Source organism: Natator depressus, chromosome 8 (assembly GCF_965152275.1).
Source record: "Natator depressus isolate rNatDep1 chromosome 8, rNatDep2.hap1, whole genome shotgun sequence".
Taxonomy (NCBI): Eukaryota; Metazoa; Chordata; order Testudines; family Cheloniidae; genus Natator; species Natator depressus.
In genome coordinates this window covers 78838029-78847466 of record NC_134241.1, presented here as the reverse complement: position 1 = coordinate 78847466, position 9438 = coordinate 78838029, and positions in this window count along the sequence as shown.

The following is a 9438-nucleotide window of genomic DNA, read 5'->3' as shown; positions in this document are numbered from 1 at the left end:
ACACTCATGGGAACTTTGCCATTGGCTTCAATATTAATGGTACAGAATCAGGGCCTTTGACAGGATTAGAAAAAGTCAAAACAGTCACTGAGAAACAGTTCAGGTGGAAGCTTGCTTGGTAGGGTGGGGGTAACATCAGCAAAGTGCCTGGACAGTGAGAGCTGAGAGTGGTCCAGAGCAAGATGACTGGAAAAGGAACACAGATGAGAAGAGGCAGGACAATCACAATTAAGGCAAGGTGAAGTGGTACAAGTACGTTGATGTGAAACTGTATTCACTTGTGAAATAAAGGTTGAGGTGACAGTCAAGCATACATATTTTGATGGGCTACTTAGCTGGGAGGCAGTTGGGAGAAAAGGCAAGGGGAAGTTGCTCTAATGCATATGAAAGATAATGGATGCATATGTGAGCCTGGCAGCAGATGGAGAGTAACGATAAGTGTAGATCTGGACAGTATTGCAAAAATGGAAACAGGAGGCCTGTTGAGAAGAGAAAATATAGCAGATTCATGGAAAACACAGAGGCTTCTTAGGCACGTGACCAGTGAAAGATGGAAGTTCAAGGATTCAGAGAGAAGATGTGTTGGAGAATAACCTACTCATCTAGGAAATAGGCCCTACACTTGGGAATACACTGAGCTGGAGATTTTGTGAATAAAGTAAGGCTCTGAGGAGAGAGATACAGAGGACAGTGGTGGTACTCTCATCAGTATCACAGCCCACAGTGCCCGCTGGAAGCTCCCAAAGCTTCTGCAACCTGTGCTACACATCCTTTGAAAGAATGCAGGATGTGCCATCCCTGTGCCAGGCCAGTGCAAATTGGGGGAAGGCAAATGTTTTGGTATCTTTTGGGGGGAAGTCCTAGTGCTGGCACTAGAAACAATCAGTCCTTGTGTTGCAATTGTACCCAGACAGGGAGCCTACATGTGCTCTTTCCCTTCCCTTGTGCGCTCTCATAGGACCAGACAGGAGCTGACTTGATAGCTTTCATGCTTCTGATCTCTCTCAAAGCTTGGCATACAACCAAAGCTAGAGAAGCAAGATTAGCATTTTCACGGCCACCAATCTATTGCACATGAAATGCATTTTGTTTCAGCCCTTGGCCCTTTTAAAGTCATCTTATCCTAATATTAGCAACTGCTCAGCCTCAGCAATATTACAACCCAGTGGAGCCTGACTAAACTTGATTCAAGACATATGGCTTTTTCCAGAATCCATCATGACAGCTTTCATCACAACCTGCCAGCTTAATATTGAAGCCTTAAACCCATTCGCACCTGCTGCTGAAACCAGCCTTTTCAGCAGCTTAACTACCTATAGCTTTCACAGACTCACAAAGCGTTTCAGAAAGTGATATCACAACAGGGGGTTGTTCATTTATTTTTTAGGATGAGGGCAAGAGCCCCCCAGCACTAAGGAGTGCTGAATCGTTCTTTGTTTGAGGACTCCTCTACACCAAACTGATCCGCGGAGGTTTGGCTGGTCAGACGGTGCTGGCTATTTTTTCTCCCCCCTTCCCACATACTAAACTGCATTAAAAGATTGCTACAAATAGATTAAATACTTTCCCAATATTAATTTTCTATTAAGTGACAGATGTAGTTGCCACAAGGACGTTACTCAGCTATCAGTTGGAAACTAGGTGGCCTGCACGATTGTGAACAAGAGGGGAAGTGTTCACGAGCAAATCTCTGTTAAGCGGCAAGCCACACTCTGAAAAGCTTTTCAAGACCCCATTTCTGGACTGTGCCCTCTGACTTGGCCTCCATGGTTTGAGATGGGCGCCCCCCCATACCCTATACCCTTTCATTTTGTTTTGCTGGAGGCACTGAGGCTGATAGTAAATTTAACATCCCGATGGGTGATGATTTTTCTGAGTTAGCTCTCAGTTTTATGGCCACCATGATCACCATAGAACCATCTAGCTCAATGTATGCAATTAAGTCTATCGGTTATGTACTGCAAGCACATTACACCCAGGCTTTTTGACCTGGACTAGTTGCTTTCGGGTTCTCAGGTAAAGTTTAGAAGGATGTGACCTGAAATCGCTAAGTGGCCTGGGACCTGTCTACCGTCGCTACCTTTATAGGTTACCGCATAGTTGTGATCAGCGTAATTGCCATGTTTTACAATATCTAGGTACAAGAGAGCAGATTAATGAACAACACTGTCAGATCTCAAATATCTGAATGTTCCACATTGTCCATTTAAGCCCAAACTTCAGCAATATTTTAAGAGATTTGTTTGTGCCTAATTTATCTTTAATCATTAAAAAGGATGGCAAAATGAAAAAACAAGTCTGAAGGAAGGGTTGACAAGACAGACAGAAACCATATTTCTATCCATAGTGGCCACCAAGGAGCTATTCCTGTTTGCCATATAAAAATGCATCACGAAGATTCCTTACAAAAAGCAGTTGTACAGTAGCCAGTTTTCAAAATTAAAATGTCCCTCATGTAAAATCCCACTCACACACAGGAATAAAACTGTGGATTGAAGTTAATGGGAGGATAGCTGCATGAAGACAGCAAGACTAGACCGGTCAATGCCTGGACTATGTTAAAAAACAAGTCCTTCGCCAATTAATATACAAAGAAATCAAAGTTGCTTTTGAATGACACTCACACAACATTTCAAACAGTTTTGTTTTGTTTCTTTAAAGAAGGAAAACCACAGTGGCATAACTTAAAAATTGCCAAATTTATTGTTGTTTAAATGACCATAGTAAAGGTATTGTACTTCCAGCTGAGATTTTGTGTGCTAAATTGCAATCCAAGTAAAGTATAAACTCGTATGTCACAGAAATGCTGACACAACCTTAGCTATTTTAGCACTACGGGGTGTTGCTATAATGCTTGATCCAAAAAAAAGAAGATATACAACTGCCCTTCTAGAATTTTAGAACAGGTTATATTACAGCCAACTAAAACAAAAATGTATACAGATTTTATTTACTTGACTTGACTTTAATAGCTGGTAAAGTCATCCCTGTAGTGCTGTTGAAGTCAGTGCAGAAGACGACAATTACTATGAAATATATCCCATCATTCCGAAAGCTTAATTGGGAGCTAAGCTTTTTCCACTGCTAAAACAATGTGAGTGTTTGTAAAGCAAAAGTAGCCATTTGATTACATACTACAGCCTTCTTATGTTAGACAGTTTTTTTATTATTATACATATTTGAGTAACTGAAATAAGCTTCATATATACAGGGCCATGACAAAACTATGTAAATTGCATATTATGTTGACATTTCAAGCATTTTCTTTGTAACAACATTTGCATTCAAAGACAGATAGGAAAGCACATGAGAATAGTTTGAATCATGTTAGCAAATTCATTATTATTAACCTTATCCTCAAATCCCAAATTTGTATCAATCCAGTTAATATTTGGAGGTTACAGCATATGCAATATTTACTGTTTGCATGCGTTGACTGGGCTGAAAAATGAGGTCTGAAAATATTTGCACTTCCAAAAGAAAGTTCAGTGGTATCTTTGCCTTCCTGTATCATGCCAGACAGCCACAGTACTCTGAAAGTTGTAACAACTTGAGCAAATAAGATGTCAGTAGCTTGTAAGCTAGTAAGTATAAAGAATATTAGTTCTTACATTGTTTTTTCAGAAATACATAGTTATAATTGGGGCTAGCTTCTATGGAACAAAGAAAAGACATCTGGTGCACGGCCGGACTCTAATGACCCTCAGAAGCATATCTGTGGAGCGAAGGAGGAATAGTTGCTTGTCATTAGCAGGCCTGGGGCATTGGTGTTAAAAGGGAGGAGGAGATAGGAAGTCAACAGCTGCCAACAGATTTGAGTCAGCGTGTTTGACTTTACGGGGTTCTGCTTTCAAGATGAAAGGAGGATATGGGGGTGACAACAGCAAGACACTAGAGTGTGCTGGAAGGGCTGCTGACCATGTGTGGGTTTCTATGCTACTCCACACTTGGCACATGCCAAATGCAGGCTTTGGTTCATGTTGAATGTTACCCAAATACATTGTTTTGATGATATCACCATGGCTGACCTTACCACTAATGAACCAAGTCAACAAAAAAAGACCAGGAGGATGTGCAAACAGGCTTAGAATACCATCACTGGTACAAAACAATTGTTACAAATATCAGATCATCTTAGTCTTCAGATCCGCTCCCAAACTGGCCTATGTTTTCTGGGGTGTCTTTGGTTGTGTACTGCGTTAAAAACAGCAGCAACTGGTAACAATCTGGCTGACTTTAAACCATGGGATGGTTGTCCCACTTCCCTATATTCTGTTGTTTCAGTCAGGCTGGAGGTACTCTGACACTCTGAGTGAGTAGAATAGAAAGCAAGAGGCCCACCCTACAGTAGTGTGGGGCAAGAATTTACTCCAGTGCCCAGGGAAAGCCCTGCATGAGGAAGTAGTCATCCTGCTCTGCAGCATGCCAGTCTGAAGCAAGAATCAGAGCTAAGAGAGCGGGCAGTTGGGGGTGGAAGAAAATCATACTCCCCTGACTATTACTAGGTGGTCTTAGTTTTATTGGTTGTATTCCCGCTCCTTGTTTGCATTATGTGGGGAAGCAGGGCTTTAAGAAATACAGTGTCTTCCATGCCCTACTGAGGGACTTTCACCTGGACAATACATGTGGCCAGAACAAGAATAGACCTAAGTGAAAATGCTATACGCAGATCCATGAAGATGCGCCTGGCACATCAGACAGCTCTTGTCCACTTAGGACCTGATCCTGGGAGGTGCTAAACGCCCTCAATTTTCATTGAAGTCAGTGCCTCATAGCAACATCACTGCACTTACTACTATTACATCAGTGCATATGCTGCTATAACACAAATCTGCAGCTGTGAGTTGTACAAAACCATGCTCGGCAACATGCTCCATGTCTAGCAGTCCCCATGATCCTGTGTTGTTTCTACTGCAACAACAATGCTCAGCTGTTTGACTAATGCACTGGAAAGGAGAAGGCAAGTGTGTGTCACTCAATTACAGGCCTCTACTTCTTCATAACAGTGGCTGTTAGTCTAGCTCTTGGCTGGGTAAGTTTTCTGGGTGACTAAGACTGCTATGCAGCCATTTGAGCCACTATAAAATATTAAATAATGGCTCTGGGAGCTGCCAGAGCCCATTTCACTCAACACTATGTTCTCTTTTTTGCTCCACACAGCTGTAAATACATTAGAAATAATCAGGGGTGTTTAAGGAGCTATACAAACTAGTTTCAACTGTTATTTATCATTTGTACTGTGAGAACCACTTACAGACCTCAAACAGGGTGAGGCCCTATTGTGTCACTTAACAAAAATAGAAAATCACAGTCCCTTCCAAAGAGCTTACGGTCTAAAAGGTGGAGTTGACTTTTGCTCAGTGCAAGAGAGCCTATGAGAGTATGAGCTGCATCCAGGAATCCATAGAATCATAGAAATGTACAGCTGGAAGGGATCTCAAGTGGTCATCCAGTGTAGCCTTCTACGCTGAGGCAGGACCAAGTAAACATAAACTATCCCTGACAGGTTTGCCCAGCCTGTTCTTAAAAACCTCCAATGATGGGGATTCCATAACCTCACTGGGAAGCCTATTCCAGAGCTTAACTACATTTACAGTTAGAAAGTTTTTCCTAATATCTAACCTAAATCTCCTTGCTTCTTTATCTATTACTTCTCATCCTTCTTTCACTGGACATGGAGAACAATTGATCACCATCCTCTTTATAGCATCCCTTAACACATCTGAAGACTTATCAGGTCCCCCCCTCAATCTTCTTTTCTCAAGACTAAACATACCACAGAATATTACCCTTTTCTGCACCTGCATCACATTGTTAACTCATATTCAATTTGTGATCCACTGTAAGCACCAGATCCTTTTCAGCTGTACTTCCACCTAGCCAGTTATTCCCTATTTTGGAGTTGTGCATTTGAATTTTCTTTCCCTAAGTGAAGGACTTTGCACTTGTCTTTACTGAATTTCATCTTGTTGATTTCAGAACAATTCTCTAATTTGGCGAGGTAGTTTTGAATTCTAATCCTGTCTTCCAGAATGCTAGCATCCCTTCCCAGCTTGGTGCCATCTGCAGATTTTATAAGCACACTCTATGTTCCATTATCCAAATCATTAATCAGAATATTGTCTAGTATCCACAGTGCTTATACCCATGTAACACGATACTAAGCAGGACCCTGACACCATTCTCAGTATGTCCTATCAGAAAATTTTAATAAATATAAATACAAACGTTAGCAGCATGGACTAAAATATTTCTACGTTGCTCTTCAACACAGAATGTTGTCTTTTTTTCTGAAAGTAGGAACAGTGGACGAAAAAAAAAAAGAGTTCCAGCCACGCAGCCTCAAAATTAAAGCCTACTCCTGCTCCCACTGACATAAGTGGCAAAATTACCACTGAATTCAATAAACTACCTCCGTGGAGGTGCTGAGTACTTGTAACTTCCACTGGCATCAATTAGCGTTTTAGGAACTCAGCACCCTTTAGGATATGCCTACAGGAGAAAAGGATCAGACTGTTTACCTTTGAGGGAACACTCTCCTTTAACAGCCCCTTTCACTTGAATTACATTGAAACTCACGCCTGAGCTGAGGATTAGCATAAGCTCATGGTCCATTAAGTCCCACTAAAGGCACTATTTGAGGGCTTATAAGGAATTTAGATGGTGCAGAGACTTTGTATTGGCCTTCTGCCTAGGGGTGACCTCCTACAGAGCAAAGAACTTAGATGAAGAACAACAATTAATGCAGGAAAACTTTCTTACAGAAAAAATGCAACAAAAATAGTAGCAAGTCAGAAAAGTGACAAATATTCAAGTTAACAGAGCTCTTAAAAATGAACTTTATCTGAAAACAGGAATAAATCAAAGAGCTCCAAGTTAGCTCTTTTTGAGTATTTCATATGATATACCTAAATTAGATGTTATGAAACTCCAATACAGTTCCGTCTTTACATTTAGAAGATATGGAAAGAGAGATAAAATGTAAACTCAATCTGTACCTTATTATTCAAAACAAAAACTTTCCTAGAAGTCCTTGTCATGACTAAGAAATCATAGACTATCAGGGTTGGAAGGGATCTCAGGAGATCATCTAGTCCAACCCCCTGCTCAAAACAGGACCAATCCCCAATTTTTGCCCCAGATCCCTAAATGACCCCTTCAAAGATTGAACTCACAACCCTGGGTTTAGCAAGCTAATGCTCAAACCACTGACCTATCCCTCCCCCTACTCAATCTGACTTACTCGTCAGATTTTAGCTGTACATTTTCCTACACAGTAAAATAACTGCCATAGTGTAGACTGACTTTTCTATAATGAAGACAAGAAATTCATTTTCAGACAGAACTTTACCCTGAAGGCATGACTTATGAGGAGAGGCTGAGGGAACTGGGATTGTTTAGTCTGCAGAAGACAAGAATGAGGGGGGATTTGATAGCTGCTTTCAACTACCTGAGAGGTGGCTCCAGAGAGGATGGTTCTAGACTATTCTCAGTGGTAGAAGATGACAGAACAAGGAGTAATGGTCTCAAGTTGCAGTGGGGGAGGTTTAGGTTGGATATTAGGAAAAACTTTTTCACTAGGAGGGTGGTCAAACACTGGAATGCGTTACCTAGGGAGGTGGTAGAATCTCCTTCCTTAGAAGTTTTTAAGGTCAGGCTTGACAAAGCCCTGGCTGGGATGATTTAATTGGGGATTGGTCCTGCTTTGAGCAGGGGGTTGGACTAGATGACCTCCTGAGGTCCCTTCCAACCCTGATATTCTATGATTCTATGATTCTAAGACCAAAGTCCACCAAGTGGGCTATTAGGTTCTTTTCTTACATTACCTTGGAAAAGTAATGCTTAACGTATAGTGCCTTCTATGCTGTTCTGCCTTTATATTTGGACTCCTGAGTTTGTTACCAAGAACTGCAAAAGCAGTTTTATATTGCACTTTTTTTAGGGTGGGAAATTACTGGGCCTAGTGCTTTATTTAAAACACTCAAACTATTAACATATTTGCACCACTAGCTTTTCCATTAAGGAAAATGGCACCCATTTTGCTCGCTCCTAGAAGCCAATTCTGCAGTCCATACAGACAAAACACCTACAGATTTCAATAGGAATTTTCTCCCAGTAAAGGCGGTAAGAGCAAGTATCATCATCATAAATGTTCATAAGGTAAGAATTGCTTGTCATCACAAATAAAGTGTGAAGTCTTCTTAAGTTTTTGTAATTGGTATTTCTCAGTGTGGTCCTAGAAGTGTCAATCCTGCCTTAAAGTATAGTCATTTTTACACTAGCACACAGTATAAGAGACAGCAAACCAGTTTCTAAATTAGTTTCAATATTTAGAAGCTATTTCTAGGAACAATTCTCCAAAGAAGCCGGAAGCACATGTAACTGTGATGGTCTAGAATGGGAGCTAAACACACGTGCAGAGTCAGCCCCCAGGTATATGACAGCTATAAACGTCCAGATACCTGAGGATTGTGTCTGCTTTCTGTTAAACTAAGGGTGAGTGGGAGGAGAAACAGGGGGGAGAGAGAGAGAGAGAGAGAGAATAAGCAGACAGTTTCAGACTTTTAAAAAATCTGCTCTCCTATCAATGCACAAAATCCACATAATGGGCTAGGTTTTGGCGGGGTGGGTGGGGGACTATGATTATAAGTTATGTTTTCAAATGGATGGCAGGACACTGGGTCACTGAGCATCTGCTATAACACTGAATGGGAAAATCCTACATTTGCTGCCCCACACACTGTAAAAATGTATAATTTGTCTAAATATCGACAATTTTTCAAGATTGTAAAGTTACTAAAGCAGAAGGCTTAGTCTGTCCCTCAAAAGGGATTTATTGTTTTAGCAAGGTGGCTGTCTCCAGGACTTTCAAAAAATGAAATCTGCAGTTTATTTGTAGTAATTAGCGTATCTTATCCTGTGAACTCTCTTACACAGTGGGCTGAGCAAAATGAGTACTTTTATTTAGAAGAAGGAGAATCTGGGCTTCTACTGTTCATTATCCTTTCAGAGTTGCAATGCTGATTAGAATAGATCCAGGCTAATGCAGTTTTCCCTGCCTCCCGTGGGTCTCTTCTCAAGCCTCCCTAAGGGCTATAGTGGAGGTCTATCCTACAGGTTTGGAAACATCATATTAATCTAAAATATATAGAATTCATATGCTAAAGCTATGCAAAAATCTTATTTCTATATCATTTGGCATTTTCTTTGTGATAATTTATTATAAGTTATATACAACTAGTTTTATTTTAGTCATTTGTTGTACATATAGTGCAATTACAACCACATCCCCCCTCTTTTGGTTAAAACATGTCTAAGACTCTAATACAATTTGGAAATATAGTTGTGGACCTGCTCACAGGTTGGGCTGGCCCTTTAAGGGGGATAGGCTTAGCTCCACCTATGATTAATTAGCTGCCTATCAGGTGACGGGTTTGA